We start from the raw sequence: 14,844 nt of genomic DNA on the forward strand, positions 1-14,844 counted from the left end.
GAAGGACAGAACACCTTAGGGAGAAGAGAAAGAAGAAGGAACGAGCAAGGTCAGCATTTTTTAGGAACCCCTCTAATTTTGTGAAAGGCTTGTTTAATCAAGACAAAGGAGGGCAACTTAAGGCAACAAACTCAGAGATTGAACAGTATTTGAAGTCGACGTATTCAGATTCAAAGGAGAATAGGAACATAGGTCTTCCACCTGACATGGAAGTGGAGCAGGAGATGGATGTGAGCCCACCTAAATGGAGAGAAGTTGTGGAGGTGGTTAGGCGTGCAAAGGCTTCTTCAGCCCCAGGGCCTAATGGAGTCCCCTACCGTGTCTATAAAAGTGCACCTGGCATCTTAAGGACACTATGGAGATACCTGAAAATAGTTTGGGAGAAACAAAGTATTCCAAGAGCATGGCGCAGGGCAGGAGGTGTCTTCATCCCTAAGGAGAAGGAGTCATCAGACCTTAGCCAGATAAATGTTGAGGAAAAGATTTTCTTTAGTATCGTAGCACAGAGGCTGGCTAATTACTTAGAAAGGAATGGTATGATAGATACGACAGTGCAAAAAGCAGGGATACCAGGATTTGCTGGATGTTTAGAGCATACTAGCATGATTTGGCATCAGATTTAGACAGCTAGGAGGGAGAAAAGAGACTTGAATGTTGTATTTTTAGACCTGGCTAATACGTTTGAGTCAGTGCCGCATAGCCTTATTTGGAGTTCCTTTGGAGATAGTTGTTGTCGAGGACGTGTCTCAAAAAAATCTCTCTGGTCCTCTGGGTTCTTTGAATGAAGCAATAGGAGAAGATGTTAATTCCAAAAAATCAGTTTTATTCTAACATCAATAGAATCTGCATTTATTTTAACATCAGTAGAATGCGCAAGGTTACAGAGCTCTGGGTCTCAACTTTCCTTTCCCTCATCCAGAACGAGTTGGGTCAGTTCATGAAGTCTGACACACTACCTCGCCCTGACCCAGTATTTTTATAGAAAGAACATGAGGAAATGCTGAAACAGTCGTCGGCTCCTCCTCGTTGCTGTCGGCGCTCTCTCTCCTCTGCTTGCTCATCTTCGAGAATCCAACGTCACCGCAGCAACCTGTTTGCAAGGACACATCTAGAGAGACAACCTTATCCCTGACGCCAACCTGTTCTATCTTAAGTCGAGGGCCCCAAGATGTCTCCCATGCCAGGCCTCTATCTCAAAACCTCCTGTTCTAGGTCACACTGGCCTCAGATGTATTTTGCACACAAAGAATCACTCCTCGTCTAAATCACTTCTATGAATAATAAAGGCAAAACTTAGCCAGGAGAAGTAGAATTTCTGTTGATGATTCAGTCACACAATCCATCAGCAGAAAATATGAATAAGATCAACATATCAGGATCCAACTTTTATTAATGTAACCATATGCATGTAATCTAACTATGAGCAGAATATATGTGTGTAATCCAACGTATCAAAGTATAGGAATATGACCCAAATATCCATCATGGTTAACTTGGTGAAAGCATATTTCCAAGACATCAGACTGTGTGCAAGTATCGCAGAGCTCACAACAGGCTGGCAAAGATTGGAGGTTGGTATTTTGGCAGGATGTACAGTTTCTAACTAGCTTTAACTATGGCTATGGAGGTAATTATTAGGGCTTCCAAGTGGGTCGTAGGTGGGGAGAGACGGCAGAATGGAATGCATCTTCCACCAATTAGGGCTTATATGGATGATATGACACTGCTAACTTCAACAGTGTAATGCACAAGGAGGTTGTTAGATAAAGTCAATCAGAATCTCAAGTGGGCTAGTATGAAGATTAAGCCTAGTAAGTCAAGGAGTATTTCAATATACAGAGGGAAAGGAAGTGATAGGGAGTTTGCTATAGATGGTGAGGAAATCCCAACAATTAGGGAGAAATCAGTCAAGGGTCTAGGACAGTGGTATAATGTGGACCTGAATGATGTTGAACAGGTTGTGCAATTTAGAAAGGATGTTGCAGAAGGGCTGGAGAGAATAGATAAATCAGGGCTCCCAGGAAAACTGAGGTTGTGGTGCTTGCAGTCTGGCTTGTATCCTAGGTTAATGTGGCCAATGTCAGTATATGAAGTCCCATTATCCGTAGCAGAGAGAATAGAAAGGCTAGTTAGCTCTTATATTAGAAAATGGTTGGGTGCTCCCAGGTGCTTAAGCAATGTAGCTTTGTATGGGAAAGGAATGCTTCAGCTGCCAGTATCCAGTCTAACAGAGGAGTTTAAATGCACTAAGGTTAGGACAGAACTTTTATTATTGGGGAGTAAGGACATGTTAGTTAGCAATGTGGTTCCGAATCCTTCTGGGGGGAGGAAATGGAACGCAAGGGCAGCAGTGCAGGAGGCAGAGGCAGCTCTGAGGCATGCAGAAATAGTAGGAAATGTTCAATTTGGCTGGGGAGGCTTGGGGCTTGGCCCAGGCAAACCAGTGTGGAACAAAGCAGGTCTAAAGGAGAAAAGAAAGCTTGTAGTGGAACAGGTGCGTAGGCAGGAGGATTTGTTAAGGGGGGCAAAAGTAGTTGGTCAGGCCAAACAGGGACAATGGTTGAATTGGGAAGGTGTTGAGAAGGTGTTGAGAAGAGGAAACTCAGTTGGAGGGACCTGTGCAGAGGACATGCATGCCTAATCCGGCAGGAGAAGAGGTTAAAGTCTGAACAAGACACCTCTCCTCTGCTCTGCTTTCCCTGCCCCATCTTCTCTCTCTCCCAATAGGAAGAGATCCAGGAAGGGGAAGTGTAGATAAGGTGGGGGTGTGGCCAGCTAGGGTCTCTCTTTGGGACCATGTGGCCTGTTCAGGTGAGTTTGCGTTGTAAGATACAGAGTTGGCTTGTTTTGTTCTTTTTTGTTTGTTTTCCTGTTTTGTTTGCTTCTTGAAGGAAATGTTAGGGTTTGTTGCTTCTTGAAGGAAATGTTAGAAGAGGCTGTTAAATCGAGTCTGTGGATTAGGCCTCCACCTTCAGCACCCTCTAAACTTTCTACCCCCTACCTGAACAAGGGTCTGTATCCAATCCCTACTTTCATCTTTGACTCTACCTCTTTACTTTCTACCCCCTACCCGAACCAGGGTTTGTATTCCCACACCCTGCTTTTATTGGTGCAGTTGGTGAGAGGCAGGGGTAGATGATGGTAGTGCTGCAATTGGCAGTTACATGTGGCATCTAGGCCTGTGGTAGCATTGAAGCAGCTAACAATAGCTAAAGCGGTGGTAGTATGATAGTATCTTAGCAGTTAGTATTGGCATCTAGCAGTTAACATGAGCAGTATAGGTGAATCTAGCTGTATTGTCTTCTTCTGTTCCTCTTAGCAGGTAGCGGTTAGCATTTAGCATTAGCATTAGCTAAATGGTAGCATCGGAACCGTATTGTCTTCTTCTGTTTCTCTTAGCAGGTAGGGGTTAGCATTTAGCATTAGCTAAATGGTAGCATCGGAACCGTATTGTCTTCTTCTGTTCTTCTAAGCGGTTAGCATTAGCATTAGCATTGGCTAAATGGTAGCATCAGTACTGGCCACTACCTGGAGCATCTCCGGGTCAGTTGAACGTGGCAGTGCTGTTTGGATTGTGTATGAGCAGTGTGAACCGGCACTAGGGGGGGGTTACTCTGGGACGCTGGAGTTCACCGTCTAGCCTCCTGGAGGTGTAGTGGGACTAAGTAGGCGAAACACAGTTGAATGGAGGTATCCACCTGATGACCCCCAGAGACGTGTTAGGAATCACTGCACTTTGGCATGTACAGAGGCAGATTAGGGCTCCAAGTTTCTTCACTGAAAATGAATCCTCTTTTTGAGCACAAGTATCTTGTGTTTAAATTGACTGATTTCAGGGGGTACAGGACCACCTGCCCAGCTGCTCCATTGGCCCACCCGTTGGAGCAATCCCTTGAAAGGATTGGTCCTTTCAGCAGTTAATCCACATGCACTGGTGCAAATAATGTGGACAACCAGGGACATAAACCCAAAGAAATAATAACTCTAAATGTAAGAAAATAGTACAAACAAAATCAACCCAAGTGAGTTTGTGCCTTCCCAATAGCTATATACAATATACGGTACAGTGGAACCCCACGACTAGTTAAAAACACAGTGACAGAAACACACCATTGTTTATTGCAGGTAGGAGCATTTACATGTCACTATGCCACAGTATGGCTCTTTAATATGGCTCTTTGGATGCCAGGGCAGTTGGTGGTATGAAACCACACGATATCAGTCTGTTAATACATAGACAGTATCTGTGAGCAGGTTTTGGTCTTTTTATGGGATTTATATATGTCAGCATGACCTTTGTTTCAATGGAAATTGTCCGAGTCTTAGTGTTTACTGTACATTCATATTTTGTGAACCTGTGAAACATAATTTCTGAAGTAGTTTGTTCTAAACAAGTAATTCAAGACTTGTGTTTCATGTCAGCAGTCAAGCACACAGAGTGATTTATTGTTCATGTGAGTTTTCAGCTGAGACACACAGGTGCCTCTCGGAAAACAAATGTCATTGTGGTGCTTAATGTACCTGATGTGCTTTAAAACCACCATTAAGATAAATGCAATGGTGTATTTTATGTCTGCGTCTTACTTGATGAAGAATGCAACATTAAACAAAACAGTAGTTGTATTTCACATGAATGAAATAAAGAAAAACATTTCAATTTCTCCTTCTGAGTGAACTTTTACCCTCAACCACACGCCATGACATACACACTGTGACTTCACAATGATGTTTTTAGGCCTAAATGTTCTGTGTCTTCTTTTGATCACTTGTTGATAATTTGCTTTAGATGCTTTTAGGTTCATAATTAATTCACTAGATGGAGAGTGAGTGGATCTACATAAAGGAAATGAATCAGTGGATTTTAGCCTGTCCTGCAGTGCTGTAGGAGGCCGTGTGCTGCCTCAAGGGTTACATTTCCTCTGACATCATCACCTCACCTCTGTCGTTAGTTATAGGTCGTACTTCTGGTTTTTGCAAAATCTTTCACGTCTGTCTGTCGGTTAGTTAAACAACACACACACACACACAAACACAGAGCTATTAGAGGTAACACATCACTTAGTGAGGTGTTACTGCAATGTGATTACTTTTTTCAGGAACAGTGTAAAAAATGACAGTTTAAAATTAATAGGTCGTCAGTTGTAGCGACTCACACTGACTCCAAAGCTGTCCTGTTCACGTGTTGTGTGTTCTTAGCCAGCCTGCCAGTGAGTCACCTAGTACTTCAGTGTCGGACAGTGTGTGAACCACGCTGCTGTCACCGAGGCTAAGCTAGCTTTGCTCAGTAAATCCCCTCAAATTGTAGGGCTTTCTATTTTGACATGTGCTAAAATACAAAAAATACACTTCGCGGTTGTGGAGGACTTGAAGGTGTTTAAAGGCACCTTTGATGGAGCTGGGCTGAGTACCAAAAATAAAGTAATGAGTGACGTTACACATTATTTAGCTGCAGTGTAATTTGTGCATTAATGAGTAATGAAAGTGAGTCCTTTTACATGCTTATTGATGCAGTGGGCTCTGCGTGTTGTTGTATAGAATAGTGGACATTTACAGGACTCTGCTTCAGCATTTTATTATGAAGCACCAGCAATGACAATCTGCAATCAGACAGAAACAAAGCATTTACAGGTTATCTCATGGCATAAATACTCTGTAATACCATTACTGCTGGTAGTTTAATCTGCAGCAAAGCATCATATTCTTGAAGATTGTCCTCTGTTTGTAGCCGTCATGTGAGAACTGCGCATGTCTAAAAAGTCAGCTTTTTACAAAACAGCCTGTTTTCAGCTTTGTGATGATGCATTTTCTAACTAATCCAAAAGAGTTTTTAAATAGTTGAGTTTATGAATTAGGAAAGTTTTCTTAACCCATAAAGGAACACTCATTTCTTCAGTTGATCAAAAAAGTTGGAGATACATGGTTTTCACTGGACAGGAATGGTATGAAAAATGTAATCTGAAAGTTACAAGTAACTTAAGCTGTCAGACAAATGTAGTGGAGTAAAAAGCCTCTGAGATGTAGCGGCATAGACGTACAAGGATGCATAATATTTAAATTCTCAAGCAGAAATACCTTGAATCTGTAAGTACAAGCACAGGACTTGAGTAAATGTTCTTAGTTACATTCCACCATTGACCTGTAGGCAGATTTGTACCAGACAACACTGTAGGAGAACTGCTGCCTGCTGTTTAAATAAAAACAAAAACAAATACATTAATTTTTTGTGACTGTGAACTTAGTTCAAAATTCAAACTTGTGAAATACATATTGTACATCTGTATGGAGAACACTTGGAAGTGAAGGAAAATTAGGAAATGTGATGCCTGAAGTGACGATCTGTACTTTTCAAAATGAAAGACTCCTCTCAATCTTGATGGGATTTTACTTGAATTTAACAATTTAGTATTTAACACATCATTTTCCATTTCATTGTTAAATCTGAACTTTAGAAATGTAGCAAAAAGAGAAACAAAAGATTGTGAATTAGGCATGTTCAACTGTTTCGGAGCGAATAAACGAGGCTCCACTAAGTGTAGTTTCGTGAGAAGATGGCTATTTAGGCTACGCTACACATGGCTGGAATAAACAGAGCAGAAGAAGAACAAAAGCAGTCCCCTTGGCCATTTCTAGAGAAAAATGGAGTGAGGTCCTCAGGACTTTCCCACTGAGGAAAGAGCTTCTTGTTCTCTCAGAGCTGAAACGGCTCATCGGTCATTTGAGATGAATGTTTGGTACTTCAGATTTACTCTGAGAAGGTGTTTTCACATCCCTTCGGTGCATTAACTCTTTTTTAAGAAAGGCAAAAAACAACTCTACGGAGGGGAAAAACTTTTTTGGGTGGACTTTTTGTTTTGTTTTGTTTAATTGTGCTCTTTCTGTCGAGTGCAATGCTTCAAAAATCTGTTGATGGACACACGGCTATTAATTGAATTTAATTCTAAATTCAATTTAGAATTAAATTCAATAATTAATTTAATTTTAATTGAAATTAATTTTCAATTTGAATTCTAAACTAGATCTAGTAGTCTAAATGAAAAAAAACTTCTGAACAGGTAAGAGTCTGGTTTTGGATTCATAATACATCTTACAGCCAAGTGGCTCCTCACTGGTGTAGTAAGTAATTCCCTAATTTCTGTAGCATTGAGTCAGCTGAGGGTGCCAGAGAGAGGCGGCTTCATTCAACTTTCTGAACGATTCAGTGACACCGGCCGTCCTGAAATGTGTTGCTCCAAACTCTGTCAAGGCACTTTGGCTGCAACACCCTAAACCACACATTCTGGTGTGTTTGTGTGCTACCAATGCACACATGGCCAAATAACTGACCCCTCAGTAGAAACATCATGGCTTCAACCCATGTGTGTGGTTAATGATGAATCTACACAGCAACACAGCAGCCTCATGACGGCGCCTCGTTCATTCCTCCAGTATCTCCTGCTGCCTGTGGCTGCTGTTTAAGAGGCGTCATGTCCCAGCTGGATGTCACATGGTGGGGGACAGTGTCTGTCCCTGCAGGCTGTGGCTCCTCGCACCACGCTCACAGACAACCTCAATTAAATTACACATGCAAGTTAAAATATGCAGCTATTTAGTTGTTTTTTGGTTTTCATAGGAGTCTCAGAGGTGCAATGAGGTAATTCAAAGCATGTGAATATGGCTGTTTGAAACTAGTTTTGAGCAAGTGAACCAGAGGACCCCTGATGTGCTGCAGCCAATCGTCAGAAGAAATGTTGCATTGTACGTTTCCGTCACGCCACCGCCGCCCCCTCTACCTCCTGATGAGAGGAGAAAACTGAGCTCATGTACATGTACTGACAATCTGAACTACATCACTCTGAAACCTATTGTAGAAATGTTGACATGTCTGTGGTTTGCAGAAGCCTACAATGGCTCATTTTATCCAGGGCTGTGCTGAATGACCTGTGAGATCTAACAGGTCTTCCCAACAGACAGGAAGAGAATACAAAACAGGAAGTAGTGAGAAATGTGACTGACACAAGTAATGAATAACAGCCTGTGAGAGTGAGAATGACTTTTCTTTTTCTTTCTCCTGACAAATGATCTCAGCCGCCACTTCCTCTAACTCATCTATGGCTTTCAGTCCTCATTTGCAGCTTTAGTTTTATTGGTACACATTCAGCTGGCGTCTTTCATTTTCACGCTCAGCTCCCTTCATACACAGATATGTCGGCAGGCTTTTCATCAGCACTAACACCTCTTATATCATTTTATAGAATAGGGAGAATTTGATTGTATTTCTGGAAGAGTGTGCATGACAGTTCCTGCGTCGAAACAACTTCTGCTCACACTTCCGCCATAAGACATCCAAGAGAATTTGTTGGTTTTGTAATTTCTTGGATCGTGGTGCGCAGATAGCAACATCATGTCTCATGAGTTGTTCATGAATGACAAACAGGGGTGTTCTGTATTACAAACTACTGCCTCAGTTCCACTGTATATTATTTACAGCACTAACAGAAGGATAGGCCATGATAATTACAAAGGGGGTCGAGGAGGACTTTAGCCACTGCATTAGTCACATTTTGGTGTTTAATTTAGATCAAAATCTGTAGTGACTGTTTTACTAGCACTAAAATTACCTTTTTGCTTTATTACCTCTAATCATTTTTTCTTCTCCTCTCTGCTTTCAATGCATAGTCGCCCCTCCTGTAGCATTATTTCTGGCCGCCTTGCAGCTCTGCCTCTCTCCCACACATGCCGGTGCCTGGCCAAGACCGTGTTCCAGTGGTTCGGACTGTTGCAGCTGTGGCTGAAATCTTTCTGTCGTGAGCAGGAGAAAGATAATGGAACTGTGGGAGTGAGTGCGGGTGACAGCTACTGTTACCAAGATACTCCGAGGCTGAACGCTGCTGTGGAATTGAGATGATTTCAGTTTGCAGTAATGGTCCTCGTTCTCGCTGCCTGCGATTCTCTGCTTCACATAGCTCGCTCGCTCGCTCGCTCCTTCTGTCTCTGTCATCTCTGCCATCGATGCTGGGGACGCTCATTATCCTGTTATTAAAGGACAAAGGCGGACCCTGCCATCGTGCGTGATATGCAACTGCTGTCCTTGTTGCTATCAATCAAAATGGACCTGTAGAGGTCGCTCGCCCCCTGCTGGGTGTGCGGAGTCATCCAGATGCATTATGCTGATTATAAACAGCCATAATTGTGATTGCTTTGTTTGGCCCTTTGGTCCTTCAGGGTCCCACGCGTTGCCCGTTCACCTCTCTTATATTGAGATTGCATTTATTTGTGTCCCACTAATTTAAAATGCAGCAATAAAAATGTGTCTCGTTTTTTCCTCCGCTCTCTTTCTTCTCACTCAGTAAGTGGCAGTCAATAAACTGGCAGTGGTTTCATTCTCTCAGTCGCTCTCTTTTCTTTCCCCTTTCTCCGTCTCCTGTAGCAGCTGTATTGCAGTCAGTCAGTTTTGAAATATTAGTGAATGCCGGCTTCCTTTTGACAGTTTGACAGCTTAGATTTTCATGAGCCAATAAAGAGCGAGTCATTGTGCCCGGAATAACTGCTGAGAGAATATTGTTCTTCCTGGGCAGATAACAATGCCATTCATACAGTGGACCCTTGGCTTGATAACATACATATTGATCACTGTCACTTAGCTGGCAATTGCCTCAGCACCCAAGACAAATCACACACACAGCATGGCTGATCAGTCTATATGTTCATACTGATGCTACGTCACATTGGAGGCATGCTCCTCAATCTGTGAGCAGTCCTTTAAAAACACATCTGAGTCCTCTGGGATCCTCTGTTCCTTTGCCGACCCTTGCTCTGATATGCACTTATGAAACCATCTCGTTATGGTTATGAAACCGTCTCAGTGCATGTCCAGGAGCAGGCATGTGAGCTGAGATAAATGAGCGGATTTTGCTCTGGATGCAGCCAGTGAGTCAGAGTCATTTGTTTCTGTGCACTTTGTGGACTCAATCAAGGCGGGGAGAGCGGGAAGAAATAACGATGGCAAAGAGTCCAGTCGGGCTTTGCTGTGCATTCTGAAAACTGACACTGAATCTACAAGGAACATATGTTCCGTTTCATGTGCTGAGCATCCACACGGTTCCTTTTGAGGTGGAAAACACACTGGCTGTTTTCATGTGTCCCGTAAAAGGCTGCTACAACACAAGGGCTTTGATTGTTGTAATTGTGGCTCACAGTGACAATTAACATCTGGACACGGCAGAGGAAAAACTCTGCATGGAGGCACAGATTTCTGCTTTCATGGCACATTCAAAGACTCTCTCAGTCCTCTCATCCTCAACACCAAGCTGCTATCTAACATGCTCGGGCCATCTTTTGCTTAATGCATTAAAAATACATCGCTCTCTATCTCCTGTAATACTCAGTATTGCTTAAGTACGCCTTATGTTATCTCTTTAAAAATCTAAATAATAATTCCTGCTTCGTCCCATTTTGATAATTGTAGTTCCATGTATTCATGCCTACTTCAAACCACAAGATGCTGACCTTGTTCAGAGTGCAGATATGTAGTATATGAGGCTTCACAGAAAAAGCTGACATCGCTATAGCACAGACTACCAGTCAAGTTCCAAATGAGTGTTATTTGAATGACTTACCTGGGCCTGTGTTTATCAAACAGCTGAAGGGCACCTCATCGGTTTTACTTATGTGATCAGTTGAATCATTACTGCTGAATCAATTCTGACCATTCTTCTTTTAATTGGTTTCCTGCAAGTCCTCAATCTCTATGGAAATAGAAAACTAAATCACTGGAGTGAATCAAGCCTATTTTTCATCTTTCTATGGCCTTAAAAATACTTCAGAGCTAAGAGAAGGTGTAGTAAGCGGGTTTGGAGCCGGGGTTTTCAAAGTCATGACAATGAAAACTGCATCCCTCCAACACATTTTAACTCCAACTGCTATTCTTTGTCTGACTTCTAAATGGGGATATCTACAGTTCCCATGATTTGGGGGCTTTTGAGGGGATATAAACACTGGGTGCACACTACAAAGTCTGGGTTCTGTAAATGGGTAGGGGATTAGAAAAACCTGAATTCCCAACACACATATAAAGGTGTAACCGGGTTTCGACTGGCTCTCTACGTGCATGTTTAATGCCATGAATACTTGTCTTTAAAGACTCCCTTCAAAGGTCAGACTAAAAGTGGAACAAACACAAAGTAGCCATATCTGACATCTCACTGCTGCCTTAGTAACCTGATACACATGAACCAAAAAAAAAAAAAACAGAATAGAAAATAAATCAAGAGTAAGGTGCGTAAAGTATCATCACTGCTGTTAATAGGGGACAAAGAGAAATCTGATTACTGACCTGCTGTGTGTGTCTGGATTTACAGTAAGTTACTACTGGTCTACCTGTAAGATGATCTGCAAACATGCTCCTGATGTTATGCTATGCGATGTTTGCATTCCTCAGTGCGATGGTGCAAATATTGAAAATAATGTGTTAATTAGCTAGTGGAGGTGTTCAAAATGTCGCACTTTCAACCAATCTAACTCAGATCACATGAAAAGCACACAGGTTTTTGCATCATTGTACAAAATGTAGGTGAAACTTCCCCTTGACTAGCTGTCCCTGCTCCGTGGACGTGTGTGATTAATCACAATCGCTAATCGCTCGTTCATCGCTTCTCTTAAAGGTTGCTCCTACACTTCACTGAAGTAGAACTGAAGAAAAGTCTGATTAAGATTTATCTCTTGTACTTAAAGTGCTGCTGCTTTCAAGTCTTTAAGCTTTGATGCTGCAGATTTGCAACCTGTAAATAAACATTTGCTTACAGTAGGTGTTCACACATGCATCCGTCACTCACAACATGAAAAGAGGCCTCACATAAAAGGATTAAGCCTTTGCTTTGGACCAGCTTTTGGGATTTCTGTGCTGCTTTCTCCCTCTGTGGAGTGCCTCACCCCCCTGTGAACCTTCTGGGCTTGGGCTGATCTGAACCGAGCAACTCTGTCACTCTCCTCTGTGCTGTGAAGACACAAACTTGCACCCACACCTGGCGGAGACAGGCTATTTTCTCTGCTGCGAGCAGAGACTGTTCTGTGGAAGCACTGCATATGAATGGGCTCACTGCTGTTTGCCCCCCAGTCATGAGGATGAGGTGACACCAAGTGATGTTCCTTCACCTCGCAGTCTACAGCTTTCCAGTGGTACCTTGTCACAAATGCAGTCAACAAATACAGTAAATTCTCGGGTAGTTGCTGGGTTTTGTAAGTAGTTTTAATCAATGTTAGTAAGACCCTCTCTGATCCGATGAACACTCAACACATCCTCCACATTTGCCCGTTTGCCCGTTCCATTCCATCACTGCAAGAACAAAAGTTGTGTTATGCTCACACAACGTTTGCAGCTGGTTCTACTTTGCCTACTTTCTCATTCCTGTCAAGCTAATGAAACTCAAACTTCCTACAAAGCTGCTTCACACCCTCCAGCAGCTCAAAGTGTTTGATTTGAGGTCTTCACAGGTCTGAACGATATGTGTGGAAAATACACCAGAAGCTGGCGTGCATGAATATATTTTCTCCAAGGAAACCCAAACCCAGTCCAAAATGGACCCATGGACAATAGGCTCTGCTTGAAATGGACTGGAGGATAAGTAGATCTGGGCTAAAACCCCAATCGGACCCAAGCAAAGGGAGAACAACTGGCTGTTTGCTGCTGTTTATCTGAGGTGGCAAAGTAAACCACACAAACCACACGTATTTGTCAAACTAGCCAGTCGCTCCTTATCCTTGAACTGTTTTCTCTTAAAAACTGAAGCACACCATCTGAAAAGTCCACAGATGCAGCTTGAAGCTCACCTCTGTGTGGCTTGTCCGGGTTTGATTCCAGGTGCAGGCTGGTGTCATTGCTGACCCCTCTGGCTGACTGCAGCTCAATTACTAAGAGCCAAGAGGAACTTAGTGAGGACCTAAAGCCATAATGCCTCCTGCTGCTGGTAGCCTTTATATGTGAGACACCTGCAGGAAGTGCTGAATTGAGGCTTATAGAGCTTAACACTGACTGAAAACGTAGTAAAAAAAAACCCAACAGCCTTGGAATGAATCAGTAGCTAGTTGCATTTGCATTACATTACATAATCAGCAAAAAGAGAAAAAGTATATTGTTCAGTATGGCATGACTCTATAGATCGAATCATTGCTGTGGGAATGTACATTATGCTTAAAATAACATGTGAGCCATTACAGTGCAGGTAACGAGTACAAGCCATGTACGCACACACGCACACAATCTTCAAAGTATCACTGTCTGTCTCTCTTTCTCTTACTGTCTCTGCCTGGCACTCTCCGTCCGGTTCAGATTATACATAATTGCTTTGAGTCATTAATAACCTATTAATATTGATGCATGTTATTTAAATGTGTGGGTTAACGACTCGATGGACCTCATTAAGACTTGATGGGGTCAAACTAGGCCTGCAGTCCTACCACAGTGAGCCTGATTACACTTTTAATAGACTGTGGCTTTGATTTATTCCTTACCACGTACTGTCTGCACAGAGATGTTTTAATTGTTAGGGATACTTTAAAGGAGGGCGCCTGGCTTCAGCATGCAGGTGACACCGGTTAATTGACTGTTCGTTATACCGCTGCACAGAGCAGTGCAAGTCCAATCACAGCTTAGCAACGGTAACTAGGGATGGTAAGGCCTGTCATGTTTTGGACTTCTCCACATGTTGAACTGGTGTTTATATGGCTCCACTAAGATACATACTCAGTATACAAAGAGTTTGGGGTGTCTTATCATGTTAATGGCCTTTCCAAAACCAGACCTGCTGCATTAATGCATTGCATTATTGTCTTAGCAAACTGGTCTATCAGCGAGTGGCAAGCAAGCAATTGGCCACCTTACAAAATAAAAAAACAAAAACAAAACAAGTGCGTGTAAGGCAACGGAACAATTGTTATTTTTTATGGTGAGCAACTTGTATCTACAGAGGGAGCAGGTCCTCTTCCACAGAGTCCACCATGTTGCACCACCATGTTTCTACAGAAGCCCAGAAAGGACAAACACTGGCTCTAGAATGCGGCCTTCATCTTTTTAGCAGCCACCGTAGGTTCTCCTACAGGCTTTGAAAGGGAGGGGTGAGTTAAGGGGTATTCAGTTGGTTGCAATCTGCAACCTCACCACTAGATGGCACTAAATCCAACACACTGGATCTTAAGCGTAGCCTCTTATATAGTGAGCAATTTGGTGAAAACGCATGTTTGCTATGTAAGCTCCAAACAAACAAAACTTTGGTTTGCATTTGATTCTCTTTTATCTGTTCTCAGATTTGTTATCAGAGTTAAAACATAACTCTGACCTCTGTGTCGACCATCAAAAAACCGAACAGTGCTTTCTTCATTTCTTAGTGACTAAGAGTTCAGGCTTCAAGGTTTTTAAAATGTTCTTGAAGCATTTTTTACTCACTGTTTAAGTAGTATTGCATACTTTATTAAATATGCCAAGGCACATTTAATCATTTTGATGGTAAAAATAACAAAATAAAAAGATAAATTTTGATTTTATTATCAGTTATTTGATGGAAATCAATTCATTTTCTCTTTTGAAGACAGCAAAAGTTTTCTTGAACTTCATTTACATGTAGAGAACAATGTTATGCTGTTGTTAAAATGAAGCAAATGTCATGAAAAGTTCAGCTCTCTGGAAGTTAATTAGTTTAACAGCCAACGTATCAAAATCAAGTAAAATTCATTCCCAGGCAGCCGCTTAGATGATGGATAAATCAGTATTGATTCAGTCTCAGTCGTGATTGAAAATCTAATGTTTATTCAACATGAATGAATGAATTCAATCTAGTTCCAGTGACAATATTTCACTGTTATTTCTGTCATGTT

The sequence above is a fragment of the Chelmon rostratus genome, chromosome 3 (assembly GCF_017976325.1).
Source record: "Chelmon rostratus isolate fCheRos1 chromosome 3, fCheRos1.pri, whole genome shotgun sequence".
Lineage (NCBI taxonomy): Eukaryota > Metazoa > Chordata > Actinopteri > Chaetodontiformes > Chaetodontidae > Chelmon > Chelmon rostratus.